We start from the raw sequence: 21,821 nt of genomic DNA on the forward strand, positions 1-21,821 counted from the left end.
TAAGTACCGCACTAAGAACAATGACTGCAAACACCAAAGACCTCAAGAAACATTCACCGTGACTCCTGTTGGCTGAGAGTTTAAGGACCGAGATCACCTCCCCCGAATGTGAGAAAGATTGCGGGTATTGATTGAATAGCAGCCAAAGGCAAGATCCTACGAGGGTTCTTCTTCTTCTTTTTTCTTTTTTTTGTTTTAATGTTGATTTATTTTTGAGAGACAGAGAGAGACAGAGCGCGGGCAGGGGAGGGGCAGAGGGAGAGGGAGACACAGAATCCGAAGCAGGCTCCGGGCTCCGAGCTGTCAGCACAGAGCCTGACGTGAGATCATGACCTGAGCCAAAGTCGGATGCTTAACCTACTAAGTCACCCAGGTGCCCCCAAAATGCTACAAGGATTCTAAAGACCGTGTAGCAGCTGCTGTCAGATCACTCACAGGCCAGATGGGGACCAGGATGTACATACATGAATATTTAAATGAAAATGGAATTTAGAAATAGTCCAGTGCAGCAATAGCTAGACAAACCCTCTTGGCTCGTTCTTCCAAAGACATCCAAAATCTGACCGCTTCTTATAGCTTTCCCTTCTACCGCCATAATCCAAAATCCTAGCCTGAACTGTCACAGCAGCCTTCAAACGTGTCACCTTGCCTATTCTAACTCCTGATACAGTCCGTTCTCCTTATAGCAGCTATTTTTTCCTTTTTCTTTTTTTGCTTTTAAAATGCGACCCAATCTTGGCACCCCTTTCTTATGGTCTCCAAAGTCTCCTGTGATATAATAAAAACTATTTGGTCTTTGTCCCCAGGTCCTGGCACATAGCTCCCAGAATCCTGAAAATTTCCAGAAAGATCAGGCCTTGTTGAGAGGATTAGAACTCTCACCACCACCACCCCAACCTTCCCGAGGAGGGGAGAAGGGCTAGAGATTGAGTCAATCACCAATGGCCAATGATTTAATCAATCATGCCTACTTAATGAAGCCTTTGGAAATTTTATGGGTTGGTGAACGCATCAAAGTGCCAGGAGTGTGGGGTGCCCAGAGGGCATAGGGGCTCTGCATACCTCTCACCTCTTCATATCTTGCCCTATGTATCACCTCCATTTGGCTGTTCCTGAGCTGTATCCTTTATAACAAAACTAGTAATAGTAAATAAAGATGGTTCCTGAGTGGTGTGAACCATTCTAGAAAATCATCAAACCTGGAAAGGATGGGCGGGAGGTGGAGGTTGTGGAAAACCCCTGACTTACTGGAGTAAAGTTGCACACAAGTGTGGGCAACGTGAAGACCCAATACGTGTGACTGGCATCCAAAGTGGGGACAGTATTGTGGGACTGAGTCCTTATCCTGTGGGGTCTGAGATAACTCTGGGTAGTTAGCGTCAGAATTAAATTGAATTAAGGACATCCAGTTGGTGTCTGGAGAATCAGAGAATTGGTTGTTGTTAGAAACATCTCAGCTTCCCATTTGGAATAAAATTAAACATTCTACCCTTGGCCTATAAACCTCTTTGTAATCTATTAGCCTCCCTTGTCACCTTGCCTTTCTCTACAACCACATCTGGTCCTCCACCCCAGACACCCTTTCCTCTTCGTTGTTCCTCAAATACAAGATCTCAGAACCGTCTCACGGCCTTAGCAGTTACCACACTTTTTGCCTAGAATATTCCTCCCAAGATGGAACCATGACCCACTTGTGAGTGTCATTTCACTATCCTTTGGACAAGAATGCCGTCCCTGACCACCCCATCTAGAAAGCATGACTGAATCCCTGCACCTGTTCCAATTTTCTCCTTAGTTCTTATTAGCACCTCACATCATATGTAATATTTGTGTGTTTTTCATTGGCTTGCCTCAGCTAGAATATCAACTCTCTGAAAGTTAGGACTTTGTTTTGTTCATGATTTATTCCATGAAATCAATAAAATTTGTTGAATGAATGTGTTAGTCCAAAGTATAACTTTCATCATTCATTTAGGCAACCATCAAACTTTTATGAACCCCAGTCTCCGCTCTCCCCAGTAGTTGAACAAATTATAAAATCAATTAAGACAGAATTCAGGAATACCAGGGGAGGAAATCTCACAAGTGGAGGATGGGGGATTCCAGAAGACTCCTGATGGAGGGTAGTTTTGGTCGATGGCACTTCAGACCTGGGGGAGGGAGACGGGGAGACTCACACATCTTAAATCAGCTAGACAGCTGCACCCGGACCGTGTGCAAGGGGTCTCAGGTGGAGATGGAAATGTTGGAAAAGAATGCAAGATTACAAACCAAAAGAATACTTTTGAAGGGAAGCCAACATTTTAGTGAACTTTATAAATATTTAAACACAATTTAAACTGAAAGGTCCTTATTTGGACAACTTTAATGGTGGAAAGTTACCCAAAATACTGTTTTATGCTTTCTTTATTCTTCGTAACGTACAATTTTAGTTCTAAAGGGAAAAGAGTCAAATCGATGCTTTCTGCAGGTGAAGCCGTTACCACATACCTGGCAAAAAACACATGTAACCAGAGCCGAGAATGGGGCCCGGCTGCCAGGCTCCAGGGGGAACTTTGGAACTAAATTCCTCTTTTAAGAAGCCATGGAGAACACAACGCAAAAGTGAGATATAAGAGAACCTCATTAACTCAGATGTTTCTATTCTCAATTTGTGACCACGTGTAATGAAGAATGTGCAAGGCAAACTAAGAGTGTAACTAAGATTAGAGGGATTATTTACACTACTCAAGAGAATGGTGTTTTCATAAATTCATTGACATACAAACCCGATAGGCAAAGTCACATAGTGCACGTGAACTTGATAAAGATAAATTTACTTGAACACAAGCAAATTTTATTTTTCTTAAAATAGTGACTTCGGTGTAGATTCGCTAGGTTTTCTGATCATTTGGTATCTAGGATAGAGATTCAAATTACCTCTAATATTCCTCTTTAATGTTTTTATTATTTTTAAAGACATTTTGCAGAGACATGTTTTTGTTTTTGTCTTTAGGTCATTTTCATTCAACAGTTGAGGGACATTTGGATTTTTCAGAATTCTTGGCTATTATGAATAAAGTTGCTATAAATATTCAAGTATAAGTATTTGTGTGGACATTTGTTTTCGTTTCTCTTTGGTAAATGAATTAAGAGTGGAATGGCGGGGTCATATAGGAGGTGTATGTTGACTGTATAAAAGCTGTCAAACGCCTTTCTAAAGTGTTTGTACCATTTTGCATTTCTGCCAGCAACATATAAGACTCTTATTTCTTCTCTACATCCTCACAAACACTGGAATTTCAGGCTTTTTATTTATTTTTTATTTATTTTAATGTTTATTTATTTTTGAGACAGAGAGAGAGAGAGAGAGAGCGCGAGTGAGGGAGACTCAGAGAGAGGGAGACAGAATCCGAAGCAGGCTTCAGGCTCCCAGCTGTCAGCCCAGAGCCCGACGCGGGGCTCGAACCCACAAACCGTGAGATCATGACCTGAGCCGAAGCTAGAAGCTGAACCGACTGAGCCAACTGAGCCACCCAGGAGCCCCTGGAATTCCAGGCTTTTTAAATTTTAGATATTTCTGCAGGGGTGTGGTCATATTTCATTATAGTTTTAATTTGAAGTTCCCTAATAACCAATGATGTTGGGCATCTTTTCATGTACTAATTTGCCATTCAAATATCTTCCTTGGTGAAGCGTCCAAATCTTTTCTTTTTTTCATTTTTATTTGGATTGTTCATTTCTTATCACCGTATCATAAGAATTCTTTAGACGTTCTGATATATGTTTTGCAAATAGTTTCTCCTGGCGTATAGCTTGCATTTTCATTGTCTTTAAGTGTCTTTTCAAGAGCAAAGATTTTATGGTTCTCTAGATGCAAATGGGCACACGTACATGTATCTGCAAAACAAGTGGTAATATCTTCTTGTTTCTGACTGTGTTCCCACCGTTCAGGTAGTGGCTCAGGCAGGAAAACTGAGAGCCATTCTACCACCTTCCTCATCCTTCTTCACATTCAGGGTATCACCAATCCCTTCAAATTCCACCCCCAACATCTATCTTGAATGCGTTGGCTTTCCACCATTTTTACTCCCATTACACCATCCACATCGCCATCATCTCTCAGCTGGGCCACGTTAGTAGACTTCTAATTATCATCCCCACTCACCCTCCAACCAATTCTCCGGGCAGCAGGTAGAGACGTAATTGGATGATGTGACACCCCTGCTTAAGATCCTCCCAGGGCTTCCCAATTGCATGGAATGAAACCCAACAACTTCTCAGAACCGCAGCCATCTCTGCACACTGAGATCCTGTCCACTCTCGAAGTTCAGTGGCTGTCACTCTCGCTCTTGCTCACAACTCCGTGCTGGTCTTTCAGCTGCCACAGCATTGCTCCCTCTCACCCCAGAGCCCTTCCACACACTGTGCCCTCCCCTGGAGGAATGCTCTCTCCCCGCTGTCTGCATGGCTGACTTCCCATCCTCGCAGCTTCCCTTTTGAAGTCACCTCACCAGCGGGTCTTTCTCGTTCGCTGGGTCTAAAGACGCATTTCCCTAATTATTTTTGTGTCACAAGTTTGTATCACAAATTTTAATTGTGTACATTTTTATGCTTGTGTTCCTTACTGTCTTGTAAAATCCGTCAGGCAAGGCCACGTGAGTCTTGTTTACCCTCGACTCCAGGTAAAACGATGGCCGATGCTGTAGTTGCTCAAGAAATACGTGTTGAATTAATTGATGCATGAGCTGTAGTGGTAAGAGACAAAGCTCATGCAACCCAGCTTGAAGTCCTCTTATTCTTAGTGACCTTGGGCAAATTTTGTAAGATTTCTGGTTCACCGTGTCTTAATCTATTGAGTAAATGTAATATTCTCACCTGGAAAACTTAGGGAAAGGATAGAAATAATAACTATAATACAGATAGCCTAATACCTGGCTATATTGTAGAAATTCAATAAATGCTAAAGAATCAGACTTGTAAGTACAGAGAACAAACTGGTGGTTGCCAGAGGGGAAAAGAGTTGGAGGGGGGATGGAAAATGGATGAAGGGAAGAGGGAGAAAGAAACAGCCTTCCAGTTATGGAATGACTAAGTCATGGGAAGAAAAATACAGCATAGGGAACATAGTCAATGATATTGTAATAGTGTTGTGTGGTGACAGACGGTAGCTACGCTTGTGATGAGCACAGCATAAGCATAGACACATTGGGCCTCTATGTTGTACGCCTGAAAACAATGCGACAGGGGCGCCTGGGTGGCTCGGTCGGTTAAGCGTCCGACTTCGGCTCAGGTCATGATCTCGCGGTCCGTGGGTTCGAGCCCCGCGTCGGGCTCTGTGCTGACCGCTCGGAGCCTGGAGCCTGTTTCAGATTCTGTGTCTCCCTCTCTCTCTGCCCCTCCCCTGTTCATGCTCTGTCTCTCTCTGTCTCAAAAATAAATAAACGTTAAAAAAAAAAAAAAGAAAACAATGCGACATTGTGCGTTAACCAGGCCAAAAGAAAATTAAATGAAAAAAAAGTATAGATGCTAGCTAAGAACATCTTTCTAGTAATCCGTCTTTTAATTATAGCATGTTGAGATGCTGTGGACAATAATCTTTGCTTTTTAGGTATTATTGAATTAATCATTCATTCATTTTTATTATATATTATATGCTCCTAATTTTTGTAAATATTAACTACTTGTAAGATACTAAGAATGCTTGAAAAGAAGTAGAGAAAAGAGAGAAAATTTAAAATGGACCTTCATTATTTCTAAATATTTTGTTTTATATATTTTATACTTATATATATTTCATCATTTGTATTTATATAGTATATATATTCAATTTAGTATGGTTCCTTAATTATTGTATTCCTTGGGGATGACACCTTTTATCAATATCAAATTACTCTCTTCCTATTTGATGGTTTTGACCTTAAACTCTACTGTGTCGGCAGCTCAGGGAATAGAATCAATAATACTGTAATGACGTTGTGTGGTGGCAGATGGTGACTGCACTTACTGTGGGAAGCACTAAGTAATAGATGGAATTGTTGAATCAATATGCTGTAGACCTGAAACCAATATAACAGTGTATGTTAATTATACTTCAATCAAAAAAAAATCTCCACGGTGTTTTGAGATTGATGTGGCTACTCCTTTTGGGGGGAGGTACTCCTTTCTATGATTATATTTTCCTAATGACTCATCTGTGCATTTCTAACATTCCAGTGTAGTGTTATTTCAGGTGTGTCTTTAGCCAGTGTGCTGCTGGATTTTCCCTTCCTTCCTTCTTCCTTCCTTCCTTCCTTCCTTCCTTCCTTCCTTCCTTCCTTCCTTCTTCCTTCCTCCCTTCCTTCTTCCTTCCTCCCTTCCTTCCTTCCTTCCTTCCGTCCTCCCTCCCTCCCTTCCTTCCTTTCTTTTTGAGAGAGAGAGAGGATGAGGGGCAGAGGGAGAGAGAGAATCCCCAGCAGGCTCCACACTCAGCACAGAGCCCTATGCAGGGCTCGATCCCGCCACCCTGGGATCATGACCTGGGCGAAAATCAAGAGTCGGATGCCTAACCAATTGAGCCACCCAGGTGCCCCGCTGCTGGATTTGCTAAAATCCAATCCCAGTTCTTGGAATCTGTAAGTAAAGGTTTTCAAACAGAACTTCCAGGGGGAATTTGTTCAATGACAAATTCTCATTCTCCTTCTGTAGACTCTACTTCAGCACAGCCAGTGTGGGGCCCAGGAGTCTGCATTTTAATGGCAAATAGCGGTTTCTGAAGCACCGATCCATAGAGCACTGTTTGGTAATCAGGAATTAGAGAATTTTGTCTCTGGGTGTCTGAGTGGCTCAATTGGATAGGCATCCAACTTGGCTCAGGTCATGATCTCTCAGTTTGTGAGTTTGAGCCCCACATTGGGGTCTGTGCTGGCAGCTCAGAGCCTGGAGCCTGCTTCAGATCCTGTGTTTTCCTCTCTCTCTGCTCCTCCCTCACTCATGCTCTGTCTCTGTCTCTGTCTCTCTCTCTCTCTCTCTCAAGAATAAACATTAAAAAATTTTAAAAAAAGAATTTTGTCTCTTGCCACAACCGATCATTTCCACCTCACATCTACCAGCCTGTTTGAGACATGTTTTCCATTTATGCTTGCTTGCTTTGGGTTCCTTCTCTACATGGGCTAACTGTATCTGGTTAATTTGTCTCCCCTTGCTATTGTCTTTTTTGTTTATTGTTTTTTTAGCTAATAAAATATACCTTTAAGCCTTCCCAGAAATATTTACAGCTGCATTTCTCTGTGTACCGAGTCAAGAACTAATTGATTTCATTTCTCCTCACTGCAGGCAAAAGGAAGAATTAAGCCTATTTTTGGTTTGAGGCCATAACTATTATTATCAGTGTATGCATTTCTTAAGGTATAGCTCTCTGGTTTCAGGAACGTTTATTTATTATTGCAGTGTGTTTAGAACCATAATGGCAGGTATTCCCATTTAACTGTCCACTTAATTGGCTTTACCTTGTGCCAGCTGTTTTATAACTTACCCAATCTGGAGCGTTTAATGAGCAGGGATGTGTATGTCAACATGAGTGTTCTAAAGACCATATCTCAGACCTTGCACAGGTGAGGACATCATTGCATTATTTCTGCACATGATCACATTTGGGCTGGGTATAAAATTTGACCTTACCACACTTCTCCCTAAGAATCTGTGGACAGTGATCCTCTGTTTTCTAGACCGTGGCTTTTCAAAGCAGTCTCAGACCAACTGAGTTTTCTGTCCTTATGAACAACATGCCTAATCTAAGGTGCTTCTCGGATTTTTCTTTTGATCATCTTCTTCAACAATGTGATTATTTTCTAATTAATTTTGTCTAGAACATGGTGGCTATTGTCAACCTGCATATAATCAGATTTTTCTTTCAGTTGAAGAAATGTTTCTTTAGTTATGCTTATCTTTAATCATATTCTCTGCCAAGCCCTCTGGTTTCTTTGCTTGGTCACTAACTCTGAGTATTACTCTCTCCTGCACATGGTACAGTTTCTCAGTGGAAAGGGCCAGCTTACAGAACTCTAGTTTGTTGTCCAAGCTTGCGGACCTGGCCTCCACCGATACTGCAAGAGAAACCTACCTACCACCAGGAAAAGGGACCCTTCCTGACGAGGAGGACAGTTAGCATCCAGAAAGGTGAACCATGGAGAAAGTCAACCAACAGAATGGGAAGAAACATTTGCAAACCATATATCCACTTAGGGGTTAATATCCAAATCATTTAAGGAGCTCAATACAACTCAATAGTGAAAAACAACTTGATTTAAAAATTGGCAAGGGGCACCTGGGTGGCTGAGTAGGTTAAGCCTCTGACTCTTGATTTCGCCTCTGGTCATGATCTCACAGTTTGTGAGTTCAAGCCCAGGCTCTGCACTGGTGATGAGAAGAAGCCTTCTTGGGATTCTGTCTCCCTCTCTCTCTGCCCCCTCCCCTGCACTTTCTCTGCCTCTCTCTCAAAATAAATAAATAAATTTTTTAAAAGAGGGTAAAAGGACTGTATTGAGTTTTACAACAAGGTAAGTCACCCTGTTATGTCTCATGACTTAAGTTGTATTAACACAACAGTGTGCACATAAAATTATAAATTATATAAAATTATATAATACTTAATGTGTAGCTAACATTACAAGTGAGTTATTAGGTGAAGTATGAAAGGCATGGAACTCTTTAGTAAATGTGTTTGTGTGCTCATGTGGTAAATTTTGGGGTTTTGCTCTTGAAAATATCTAAATAAATTAGCTATACAGTCAACAATGATGTCACTCATTTCAATTACTTCAAAATAAAACTTTTCCTATATATTTAATTTAAAAGAAAATGATATAGTACCGAAACCCAATCTGTCCAGCAGCTAGCTTATTTTATTTTTTATTACCAAGAGGGGGAAACTATGAAGCATTTTATGAATTGCAGTGAGAACTTATGTGAAAATCACGAATACTTGATTATATGATTTGAATAGAATAGATCTTAACTACTTCATTGAGTAATACAAATTCTTAACATCACAGGTTTTATCTGTGAGTTTTACCCCATGATCCTTGAAAAAAATAGGGTCATCCCAGGAAATATTCTAGTTATATCTACAAGAATCAGTGTTTTTGTTGGTGAGACTATGTGGAAACAGGCATTCTTACATATAGTTATCTAGGGGTACAAAATAATAGAAACTCTATATGAGGCAATATCTAACCAAATCACCTCTGACCCAGCAATCCTGCCCCTGGGGAAAATACCTTGAAGATATGCCTCCACATCTATATAACCCCTCAAGTTATTAATTATGACACTATCTGTAACAGCAACAGGTGCAAAACAACCCAGATGTCCCTCAGCACAGGAGGCTGGTTAACAATCCCCTGGTGCACCCATCGAAAGGAATATTAGAGAGCCATGTAAATGAATGAGAAATTCATCCGTGTTCCATATGAGGTAATATCAGGATATATGAAGCGATAAAAGCAAGGCGAAAACTGGCATATGTATTGTGCTAAGTTTGTGAAAGCCAGAAGGGAAAATAAGAGCCCGTCGTTGCAAAAAGCAAAGCCTTCAGAAAGATAAACACGGGATAACAAAAATGATGACCATGTGGGAAATAATGGAGGAGTTGAGGATGTTAAGACTTCTTGAGACCATACATCTTGGGCTTTTGAGCCAAGTAAATATTATACCTATTCAAAACCTGAAATGAAATCAATAGAAAAAAAAAGCAAATGTGAAGCTGGAATTAAATGAGATCAAATAAGCCCAACGGCACATCCATTGAGTGACATTCAGGTGACTTTTGCACTGAGTACATTGGTTCCGTGTCGTTAGTGGGATATATTCTGAAGATAGAATATCATTCTCCATTACAGAGAAACAACCAACCAAACAAACATTAATTCCAGGGCGGAGGCAGGAATAGTACAACACCTTACTGTGTCAGAGAGCAAGATAGAACCCCGACACTCACGCGGAGACAGCATGTCACAAGGATGCAGTGGAGAGGGAGAGAAAGAACATTTAAGACATCATCCCATGTGGGATAGAATCGAAACTATCATATACCTGGGAGTAAATGTAACACAAGACACGCAAGCCCTTTTCACTGAAAACTACGAATGATACTGCTGGGAGAAATTAAAGAAGAGATTATACCCAGTTTGGATGGGTAGAGTTTACACTGTACTACGATGTCACTTCTCTAGGACCCAATATATAGATAGAGTCAATGTGATTTCGATCAAAATTCCAGTAGGCTTTTTTGGGTAGAAATTGAAGAGCTATTTATAAAATTTATTTATTTATTTATTTATTTATTTATTTATTTAATGTTTATTCACTTTTGAGAGAGAGAAGAAGACACAGAATGCAAATCAGGCTCCAGGCTCTGAGCTGTCGGCACAGAGCCCGACACGGGGCTCGAACTCACAGAACGCAAGATCATGACCTGAGCCAAAGTCAGACACTTAACCCACTGAGCCACCCAGGTGCCCCTGTTTATAAAATTGACATGGAAAAGCAACTGAGCTAGAATAACCAAAGTAATATTTCAAAAAACAAACCTGTGTTACAGGATTGCAGACTTGATGTAAAGCTACAGTAATAAGGAGGGTATGATATTGACAGAAAATAGACATGGAGATCAATGGAACAAAATAGTTTCCAGAAGCGAACCCTCACTTGTATAGTCACTAGATATTTGACAGAGCTACCATGGCAATTCTGGGGCAAGAACAAAACCTTTTCAACAAACGGTGCTAGAAGAACTGGACATTCATATAGAAAAAACAACCACCAGCCTTGACCCTTCACTCATACTTGGCATAAAGCCTAACCCTCAAAGGATGACAGACTTACGTGTAAAATTGAAAACTGTGAAACTTTTAGAAGCGAAAATTTGGGAATTTTCAGTGTAATAGGGAAAATTTGTGGCTTGGGCTTGGGCAAATATTTCTTAGGACACGAAAGTTTGAACAGTGAAGAAAAATAATTGTAAATTGGTCTTTACCAAAATTGAAAACTTTTAATGTTTGAAAGAGACCGTTAAATAAACCATGAGGCAAGTCGCACAATGGAAGGAAATACTACATTGTATAATTACACACATGTGCGTATATTCGCACACATATATGTATATCTCTCATATAAATGTCACTTGCTTTGTGTTGACCTTGTACAAATCTTGATTCAGACAAAAATCCTTGAGACACTTATAGAACAATGCAGAAATTCAAACCCTGGATATTTGATATTAGGGAATTAGTATCAATTTTTAAAGTATGAAAATGGTGCTGTAGTGATGTTTTTAAAAAAGACATTTTAGCTTGTAATGATACATACTGACATTTTTGTAGATAAAATGATATGGCTAGGATTCGTTTCAAAATAATCTATGGGGACAGTGGATGGATGAGAGTTGAGACAATGTTGGGCGACAAATTGTATGTCTCTTACCTCATTTTTTCTCACCACACACCTGTCAGGTGGACATGATGGCTGCACCCATTCTACAGAAGAGAAACCCAAGGCACAGAGAAGCCCGTGATCTTAATGCTTGTGCAACACTGTCTCTCACCTTCTTTGATCAGGAAGGCTCCCGAAAAAGCAGGAAAGAGCCACTCTGGAGCACAATGGCACCATGATAAAGAAGCAGGCCCCTTCTCTGTTTGGATCTATACTGGATTAGTAGTCGCACAAGTGAGTAACAAGTTTGGAGAGGGCTGTACGTGCTCAGAGGCGGGTCTCACCCTAAGAACCCAGCATGTCTATGCAGCTGGGCTGGTGAGCACTTTGCAAAGGAGCCCAACCGGGAGAACCCATGTCCGCATTTAACCACAGGGCTTGGTACTCGGGCTCCCTTCCTCCCCCAAATGATTGGGAACAGTGGAAAAGTCCTCCTGCAGGCGGGTCGACCTTTCAGCAAGAAAGGCAGCCTGGAGAGAGACAGCCAGCCAGAGCAGCGTGCCTGGCCCCGTGGGCTCAGAGAGGCTGTCCTTGGCCACAAGGGAGCCCTGCATTTGAATTCCCCCACATCTGTCTCATCTCTAGGGAGTTAAGTCCCTCCAGAGGGAAGGGACCGTAGCTCTTGCGTCACCATCCCCAGCAGGTAATTACAAACTTTGCTAAATGAGCGGGCTCTGTAAAATTTTACTCCGTTAAAATATTGGAGCGCCTGGCTGGCTCAGTCAGTAGAGCTGGTCCAACTCTTGATTTTCACCTCAGCTCATGATCCCAGGGTCATGGGATCGAGTCCTGAGTCGGTCTCCATGCTGAGCCTGGAGGCAGCTTAAGATTCTCTCTCGTCCTCTGCCCCTCACGCCAGCTAGCGCTCTCCCTCTCCCTCTCCCTCTCTCTCTCTGCACCTCCCCCACTTGCGCTCTGTCTCTCAAAATAAAATACATAAGCATTTAAAAAATAATAAAATAGGGGAAAATCTTAATTGCACTCTGCTGGCAAGGGCAAAGTGACACAGATGACCCCCTCGTTGCTGGCGACAGCGTAAAATGGTGCGACTCCTTCAGAAGCAGCCTGGCAACAGATACTAAATCTTTGAAACGTTCATACTCTTTAATTCAATAATTCTGCTTTCTGAGGGTAGCAATTTTAAATATGGGGGATACGTTCCTAAGGATATGTAGTATAGAATTATTTATACTTTAGGAGAACTAAAGATAAATGTTGAGCAATGTAGGAGAGCTGAATAAACCTGCATAGCCTTGAAAAGTTGTAGTTAACTCTGTGTGTGTGAGTGTGTGTGTGTGTGTGTGTGTGTGACTGTGTGTGGATGTGAGTGTGTGTGGATGTGAGCGTGAAGTGTGTGTGCTGTGTGAGTGTGTCTGTGTGTATGAAGTGACAGAAATATACCAAAGTAGGATTAGGTTATACTGTTTGGGTCATAGGACCTTGGATGGTTTTCTCTATTTTCAACAATTCAAAGTGATTACACTTTTAATAATAACTATATATATATATATATATATATATATACACACATACATAAAAAGGAGATAATATATATCTCCTCCACGATAATACACACACACACACACACACACACGCACAAAGGAGAGTGGGAGAGAAAAAAGAAAGCTGACCTATGGCAAACCAAAATCCTTCCTTTTCTCTAATTTTTTTTAGAAACTTAAAGGACAGTGTCAAGAGAAGTCCCGGCCCTGGTGAATTGCCTGCACTTCACGTTTTTAGAAGCTTTTCTTTTATATAACCTTTCTTTGGGGCTTCGGAATGTTCACCCCGCCAAGAAACATCCCACGTCTTGTTCAGAATATTCTATTTATTACACACTGACCTGCTTGCTGGGTTTAATGCTTAAGGGACTGTATTTTAGTACCACTTACAGAGTTTTAATAGTCCCCTTGTTTATTTCCTTTTCTTTCCGAACGCTCTTTTTGAATGTGTTTGAAATACGAGCTTGGGATCTTCGTGTGTGAGAAATAATTACAACACCACTTATTCCAAAAGCAGAAGCAGCCCTCAGCAGGTTCCTGTTATTCCTAAATTCAGAACCAGTCGTTTTCCTTGGAATTGTTAACCTCCTGGGCACTACCCATGTGAGATGCTCTAAAATGGTCAGCTCATTAGAGACTTTACGATCAGAAGGATGTGCTTTATTTTCATCATGTGAATGTTCGTGTATGTGACTATGAATGTACTCGTGTTGATGCTAACAATTTTATCACATGTGCTTATAAAGAAGGTTTAGTCTGCTTATTTTTGTTAAAAGTAATTATTTTCAAAGATATCTCAATTACAAGTATATGAAGTAAGCAGGTGTGAAATTTCATTAAATAAAATTTAATTTATAATCAGCTGCAAATGTAAAGTTTGATAACCTGCAATTCAACTGAATTTTTAAAAAAATACCTAGATTATGAAGTTATAATGGTAAACTCAAAATATTTTGAATATAGATATAGATAGATAAATAGATGAGAGAGAGAGAGAGAGAAGGAGAGGTTTTGGGTGAATATTTGAAAACAGCTAAAAAAATTCTTTCAACAATGATCTCTCTAAATGTAGAGACATATTACAACCCAATAAGTGGACCTTATGATAAACTGTTCTGCTTCTTCAGATATAAATCTACCTAACCTAGATAGAAATGGTACTCTTGAAATGTGATCAAACAAGACGCTGGAAATAGATCTGAATCACAAAGACAGAACATATACAAAGTGTTTCTGTGAAATATTCATGTGTGAGACACTATCCATTTTATGCCAGTTACATATACGGATCCCTGGTTCCTGTTTCAAGCACCTGAAAAACACAGCTATTGTTTAAAATTGAAGCTTTGAATCTAAATTTGGTTTAGGGGCAGATACACAGAATGTGGCAAAAAAAAAAAAAATATTATCATGTATCCTAACCCTAGACATCAGGTCATAACTGTAACAAATTTTGTTTGAAGCTAGATTTGCTGGGCTTTTTCAGACACTTTTTTTATGTTGTTTACATACTGTTTTTTTGGGGAAAAAAAATCAAGACCAAACCATTCAAGGGGTCATGAGTCCCTCCTGATCAAAGTCATCTATTTTAATGCTACAAATGTTTACAAAGTCCCATGCAGGCGCTTTGCTGGACCCTGGGGGGCAGGGAAGTGGGGGCACAATGTGAATTTGACACAGGACACAGCTTTGTGGATTTCACTGCCTCTGGTCCCTTCTGTCTGCTTCTCATTATTCATTTAGCCAGTGTTCTCTGAGCCACACTGTTGTAGCCCTGGAATTATAAAGGGGAGCGAAGCAACAATGTTGCCTTCTGCTTGGAGTTTTCGTTAGCCTGGTTCACCCGTGATGGTTTTAAAACAGGCATACGGGTATAGAGTTTCGGTTTTGCAAGTTGAAACAGTTCTGGAGATCTGTTGGATAATAATATGAATATATTTAACGCTACTGAATGACACACTTAAAAATGGTCAAGATGGTAAAGGCCATGTTTTATTTTTAAATCACAGTTTAAAAAATATTGGAGAAACATGTTGCGGGGCGCCTGGGTGGCTCCTTTGGTTAAGCGTGGACTTCAGCTCAGGTCATGATCTCATGGTTTGTGAGTTCCAGCACCTCCTAGGGCTTTGTGCTGACAGCTCGGAGCCTAGAGCCTGCTTGGGATTCTGGGTCTCCGTTTCTCTCTGCCCCTCCTCCACTCATGCTCTGTCTCTCTCTGTCTCTCAAAAATAAATAAGCATTAGAGAAATAAAAATTTAAAACAAACAAAAACCCATATTGAATAATTTTTAAAAAGGTGCACATTCTTTAATACTCCTCCCTCCAAACACTGGAGTCTAATTTCTCTTCCCTTGCATGTGGACCAGACTTAGTATCTGACATCTAAGGAGTAGGAGGTGGTGGGTGTGGTGCTATGTCATTTCCAAAGGTAATGACCTTCTGCCTGGCTCTCTCGCTCTTGTGTCTCCTCTTCTGAGGGAAGAGGAAGGTCATGCAGTGAAATCCCTCAGCAGTCCTTGGAAGGGCCCATTAACAGAGGAACTGGGACCTCCCACCTGTCCAGCACCACCTTACTGGCCATGGAGATGCGCCATCTTGGAAACAGATCCTCCAGCCCAGTCAATTCTTTTCGATGGCTGCTGGCCTGGCCAACGTCCAACTGAACCACACGAGAGAGTCCAAGCCGAAGCAATCCACTGACCTACTCTTGAATTCCATAGAAAGATAATAAGCTATTGAGTTCTGAGGTGATTCTCTACACAGCGGTAGGCAGGCTCTACCAGGCAGGGGAAAGAGCAAGCTACTTGGAAGAGGAGAAGCAGGGCCTTTCTCACATCCTTTACTGAGTCTCTGCACATATAGTGCTACCCAAAGCCTCAGAATCCCCCTTCAACAAATGGGAAGACTGCCATCTACTTTGCAAAGCTGTTGTTGACATTTAATGGAGCGGTGAATGGCAAGTATGGGGTCCACAGTAGGTTCTCAATAAACAATAGCTATTGGGACTTGAGTTCACAGGGCACGTGAGAGGTGGGAAATCCTATTTACGTCACCTCAGCCAAAGTCAGTGTGGTCTTTTGGTTACTATGCGATGCAGTCTAACCCAACATCTCACAGTTTGAGGAGCCCCAGGATATCTGAGCTAGAAGGGATCAGAGAGCTCTTTCATTCAATGCCTTCATTCAACAGACGTGTGCGCTAAGATCTGGACCGGCTAACCAGTTTGCCCCAAATCCCCACCAGGTCAGCCGAGACTGAGCCCCAGAGAGCTGACTCACAGCCCGGTGTGCCTGCTCTGAATACTGATCTTCAAGCGTCAGACTGATGCGCGGGGCACATTTTCTGTGCCTGAAGAGATTTCATTAGCTCTGCAAGGGAGCCTGTTAATTACTCCCATCAGCCATTCTCTGCTGTGCACCCACTGGAGCCCCTTCTGCGTGGACGTGCTCGGACTGAATCCACGCACAACTTCCCAGATGCTATGTGGCAGAAATGAAATGAAGCTGTGCCATTAGTCTAGCCTGTGCCCGGTCGTCCGTGCCCACATATCGCTGTAAACAGACCTTTACCTTTTGACAAACCCTTTCCCTGCTCTACTCCCTTCATCGCTCCTCTGCCCAACACCTCAACGGGGACCAACACGTGAGAATTCACCAGGTATCGGCAAGTGTCCGTGTCCTTGACCGAGGCCCAAAGGCTCTTCCTCAGGGGTTAGGGTCAAATGTTCAACTTGGGTCAAGGGCCCAAAGAAACTGCATTCTGCAGAGGCTCTTTGAAAACTCAGAAATTTTAATCGAGTTAATCATCTCTAATACCCGAAATCAACCCAATGAAAGCATTTTTGCAATTTAAGATCTTCTAGATATTTATTTATGAAGGGTGATGAATATGATTTCTCCCCCTTTTTCCTCCCTCCTCCCTTCTCCCCTTTCTTCTTCCTTCTTTCCTTCCTTCCTTGTTGTTTCTTGATCTTTATACCCCAACCTTTTTTATCTTCTTATTTCTTTTTCTTTTAGCTCGTCATTTATTCTCCCTTATTTCCTACAGCACACTTCTGGATTCATTTGTCTTCTTACTGTAGAGTACGTCCTTCAAGGGTGTTTTCAAAGAAAATCTTGCAGAACTAAGCTTTCTGACCCCTATATGCCTAAGAATATATTCTCACCCTAAAATTATAATTTAGCTGAATATGAAGTTTGTTCCTGCTCCCAGGACACTGCTGTTAGAAAATCTAGAGTCAGTCTGATCCTTATTATCCTGTGAGAGATCAGCCCTTCCTTCCTTTGGAATTTTGTCTTTGTCTCTGATGGCCTTAAATTACAAGTATATAGGGGGGCGCTTGGGTGGCGCAGTCGGTGAAGCGTCCGACTTCAGCTCAGGTCACGATCTCGCCGTCGGTGAGTTCGAGCCCCGCGTCAGGCTCTGGGCTGATGGCTCAGAGCCTGGAGCCTGCTTCCGATTCTGTGTCTCCTTCTCTCTCTGCCCCTCCCCCGTTCATGCTCTGTCTCTCTCTGTCCCAAAAATAAATAAACGTTGAAAAAAAATTACAAGTATGTAGGGGTTGTCCTTATGTATAGTGTGCATTCTTTGAGCCTTTGCAATCTGAGATTGCTATCTGTTTACTTCTAGGAAATTTTTACTCATTATTTTTACGTATATTTTCTCTTTTATTGTCCTCTTTTTTTTTTTCTGGGACATCTTTTATATATATTATGCTAATATAGAGAAAATCTTTTACAACTCAACTTTGTTTTTTTCATCTTTGTAGTCCTTCCTGATGCTTTTGGGAGAGTTCCTCAGTCTGATTTTCTAGGTCACTAATATGTTATTTGCCTATACATACTCTTCTATTTATTTCCCTGCTTGAATTTTGTTATGTTTCACCTGCAGTATGTGCCTTGGTTCTTGTTCAGAAGTGCTTGTTCCTGCTTCGTGTTACCGACTTTCCTTCTCTGTTCTTGTTGCATTGATTTTAAGTCCTTCGTCATTCTGTTCCACGAGCTCCGGCTTGTCTAGGACCTGTTGTTCAGTTTTTCCTTCCTGTTTAAGTACACGCCACACCCAGCATGGAGCCCAACGTGGGGCATGAACTCACAGCCCTGAGATCAAGACCTGAGCTGAGATCAAGAGTCAGTCTCTCAATCAACTGAGCCGCCCAGGAGCCCCACTTTTTCCTTCCTTTTAATCTGAGAGTCTGCTCAGGCATCTGGTTAACTTTACCATTTCTAATCATTTTCCTTTGGGAATACCAGCATCTTACAAAGGAAATTTTCACCCTGGACTATGGGACCAAGGTCATTGCTTACCCTGATTCTGGTGGGTTTAAGAAGTGTGTGTGTGTGTGTGTGGGGGGGGGGGGGGGTAACCCAAGGACTAGAACTCACAGAGATACGATCTAAACTTGACCACCGGTGATATTGTGATTAAAATAAGAAATGTCTATTTGGCCCTCATCCGTCTTCTGGCACAGATCTCCTCAAACCCGGGAATTTCCTGGAATGACTGATCAAGACAAGTTTTGCTATGCTAATGAGGTGATTTGGGACCAGGACTAAGGATGGGGGCTGACTGCCAAGGGAACCAACCTGTGATTTAAAGGGTCGAGTCTACCCCTGACCTTCTGGGAAGGTTCCAGGAAGTTGAATTCAGTCGTCAATGGCCAATGATTTAATCACACTGGCCTACATCAGAACCCCAAATGCGGGAGTGGGATGGGGAGGCACCTGGGGGGTTCAGTTGATTAAGCGACTGACTCAGGCCCAGGCCATGATCTCACAGTTCGTGGGTTTGAGCCCCACATTGGGCTTGGCTCTGTGCTGACAGTCCAGAGCCCAGAGCCTGTTCAGATTGTGTCTCCCTCTCTCTGCCCCTCACCCACTTGTGCTCTCTCTCTCTCTCTCTTTCTCTCTCAAAAATAAATAAATAAACATAAAAAAAGCAAAGGGGAGAGTTTGAAGCTCTCCTCCTAGGCTGGTAAACATGTGGAAATTGGGGGACAGTGGTCTCCCACCAGAGAGCATGGAAGCTTGGCTCCCCTTTGCCCTATGAATCCCTTCTAGTTGGCTGTTCGTGAGTATGCTTTTATCATAACCTGGTAATCTATTAAGTAAAATCTTCCTCTGTGTTCTGTGAGCCGCTCTAGCAAATGAATGGAACCCCAGAAGGGGATTGTCAGAATCTCTTGATCCATAGCTGGTATGTCAGAAGCCCTGGTGACAGCCTGAACTGGTGACTGGCACCTGACATGGGGTTTGGGGTGCAGCCTTGTGGCCTGAACCCTCACCTACAGAGTCTGAGCTCTCTCCGGGTAGGCGGTGTGAGAGTGAAGTCGAATTGTAACTCACACAGCTGGTGCCCAGGGAATTGCTTGTTGGTGTGGCGAGGCCCCCGTCCCCAACACTGGAATTGGGTGAGTGCAACCTTTCGGGGACCCTCATACCCACAACGTCTCTTTCCCCCACCCCCTTACCAGTCTCTTTAGACAGACTTTCCTTGTACTTTAATCACCGAGCTTGCTAAGGATGATCCCGAATGCCCACCCCTGTTACAGGAAAGCTCTCTTCTGTTCCCAGATGAGGGTCCCACCCTACCCCCGTGGTGCTGGGCTTTTACAGCTGTTTTTCTGTCCCACGTTGGCGATCGGGGTGGGGGGGTGGGGGGAGGGTATGCAGCAAAGGGATGAGAAGCAATGAACAGCCTTTGCCAACCTGTTCCCCCCTCCAGCCCGGCCCACCCTCTGCTCCTTCTCTACCTATCCTCTATTTTCTCCCCAATCAGGTCACAACTCCATCTGAGTCCCCAGGGGGCCTCGAGGGATTCATTCTCCTTCTCTGAAGCCATACAGTTTCCTTTCCCTTGTTTGGCACCTTCGAGTTGGGCCAGCAGCCCGCACTAGCTCTCTCTTCCTGATAGTGAGCAGGATAAAATAATATTAACTGTGCATCTCCTTAAGTTGCTATCCTCAAGGCAAGTTATTAATTCAGCCAAGGCCTTCTGCATTGACTGGAGTGAGTACACTGATCGAGCTTCAACGCATAGAAAATCCCAGCATGCTTGTTGAAAGTTAAACCCTGCTTTTATTTACCAAGGAATGGGCCTGAACCACTCACAATTTATTCATCCAATCAATGTTTATTGAGCACTTACTAAATGTCAGACACTGGTTTAGCTGCTGGGGATACATTAGCGAACCCAAGAGTTAAAGTCCCCTGTCCTGTGGAACTTGAAATAAACCATAGACATAATAAATAAGTTTTAGCATGTTAGACATAATAAATAAGTTTTAGCATGTTAGAAGGCGCTAAGTGCTGGTGTTTTGTTTTGTTTTAAAGAAGAACCAGGAGATGGGGCGCCTGGGTGGCGCAGTCGGTTGAGCGTCCGACTTCAGCCAGGTCACGATCTCACGGTCCGTGAGTTCGAGCCCCGCGTCGGGCTCTGGGCTGACGGCTCGGAGCCTGGAGCCTGTTTCCGATTCTGTGTCTCCCTCTCTCTCTGCTCCTCCCCCATTCATGCTCTGTCTCTCTCTGTCCCAAAAATAAATAAACGTTGAAAGAAGAACCAGGGGGGAGGGTATGGGCTGCAACCTTAAACAAGGTGGCAGAGTTGTTTCAATGAGAAAGTGACATGGGCTAGACAGAAGGAGAAACAAAGACTTGAAGGAAACCCTGGGTCCCCCCGAACATTAAGGTCAACTAAGAGCTTTTACTTAATTTTATTTTTTTAAAGTTTACTTATATTTATTTTGAGAACGACATAGAGGGTGAGTGGGGGAGGGCAGAGAGAGAGGGAGACAGAACCCCAAGCAGGCTTCATTCTGTCAGCATACAGCCCGAGGCGGGGCTCAAACCCACAAACCATGAGATCGTGACCTGAGCTGAAATCAAGAGTCAGACGCGTAACCGACTAAGCCCCCCAGACACCCCAACTAAGAGTTTTGAGAATTACAAAGACACAAAAAGAGGGGAAGTAAAATGTTCAGCCTTTCAATGCTGGTGGGGTGATGGGGACTGAGGTCTCGTGTTGCATCTCTGCCTTGTAAGGAGAGCTTCTGATGGAAAGGAGTAGAACGAAAATTTGTCAGAGTAGACTGAAAGTCAAGACAGGGACACATATTACTCTTAGAGAGAGAACACTAAGATGCTCTTAAAAATGCCAAGTCTCCTGCCCAGGCCGTCTGTGTAGTAAGCCCATGGGTAGAGGAAACGCACTTCTCACCTCTTGCCTCTGGGGCTCCTCCCTACATCCCCATGATGCGGATCCTGATGGGAACCTGCCCGTTGCTCTCATCCTGCAAATACAGGGGGTTAACACTCATAGAGGACAGAATGCTTCTACTTTGACCCCAGGTGGGTGGTTGTGAAACGTCTTGCTGGCTCTGAAGAAAGTCCCAGTAGAATGGAGCATTGCCATCCACACCACTGGCCAACTCAGTAAAGCATCTTTATTCCTGCCCCCACCCCCGGCTTTGGTCCCTTAATCTTGCTTCATGGGATCACTTTCCAATTAAGCTGCCTGCATGGAAGCCTTCGTCTCAGATTCTGTTTGGGGAAAATCTAGGCCAAGACAGCACTCAGCTGGAAAGAGGGAGCATCTGGATTTGAGCATAAGGACCCCAAGTTTACAGCCTGCACGCTTCACCACCATGACGTGGCTTCTTCCTCTTTGGGTAAATATGGCAAATTTCTGTAAGGTTTTCAGACAGCAGAAGAAAGGGGACCTCAACATCATTCTCGGATGAGACGCTGGACAGTGTTACCAATGGGTCAACTTGATTCCACCCATGAGAGTCAGGGTGCTCAGGGCACCTGGGTGGCTCAGTCGGTTGAGTGTCTGACTTCAGTTCAGGTCATGATCTCAGAGTCTGTGGATTCG

This window comes from Puma concolor, chromosome D2 (assembly GCF_028749965.1).
Source record: "Puma concolor isolate L17-30 chromosome D2, mPumCon1.1.hap2, whole genome shotgun sequence".
NCBI lineage: Eukaryota > Metazoa > Chordata > Mammalia > Carnivora > Felidae > Puma > Puma concolor.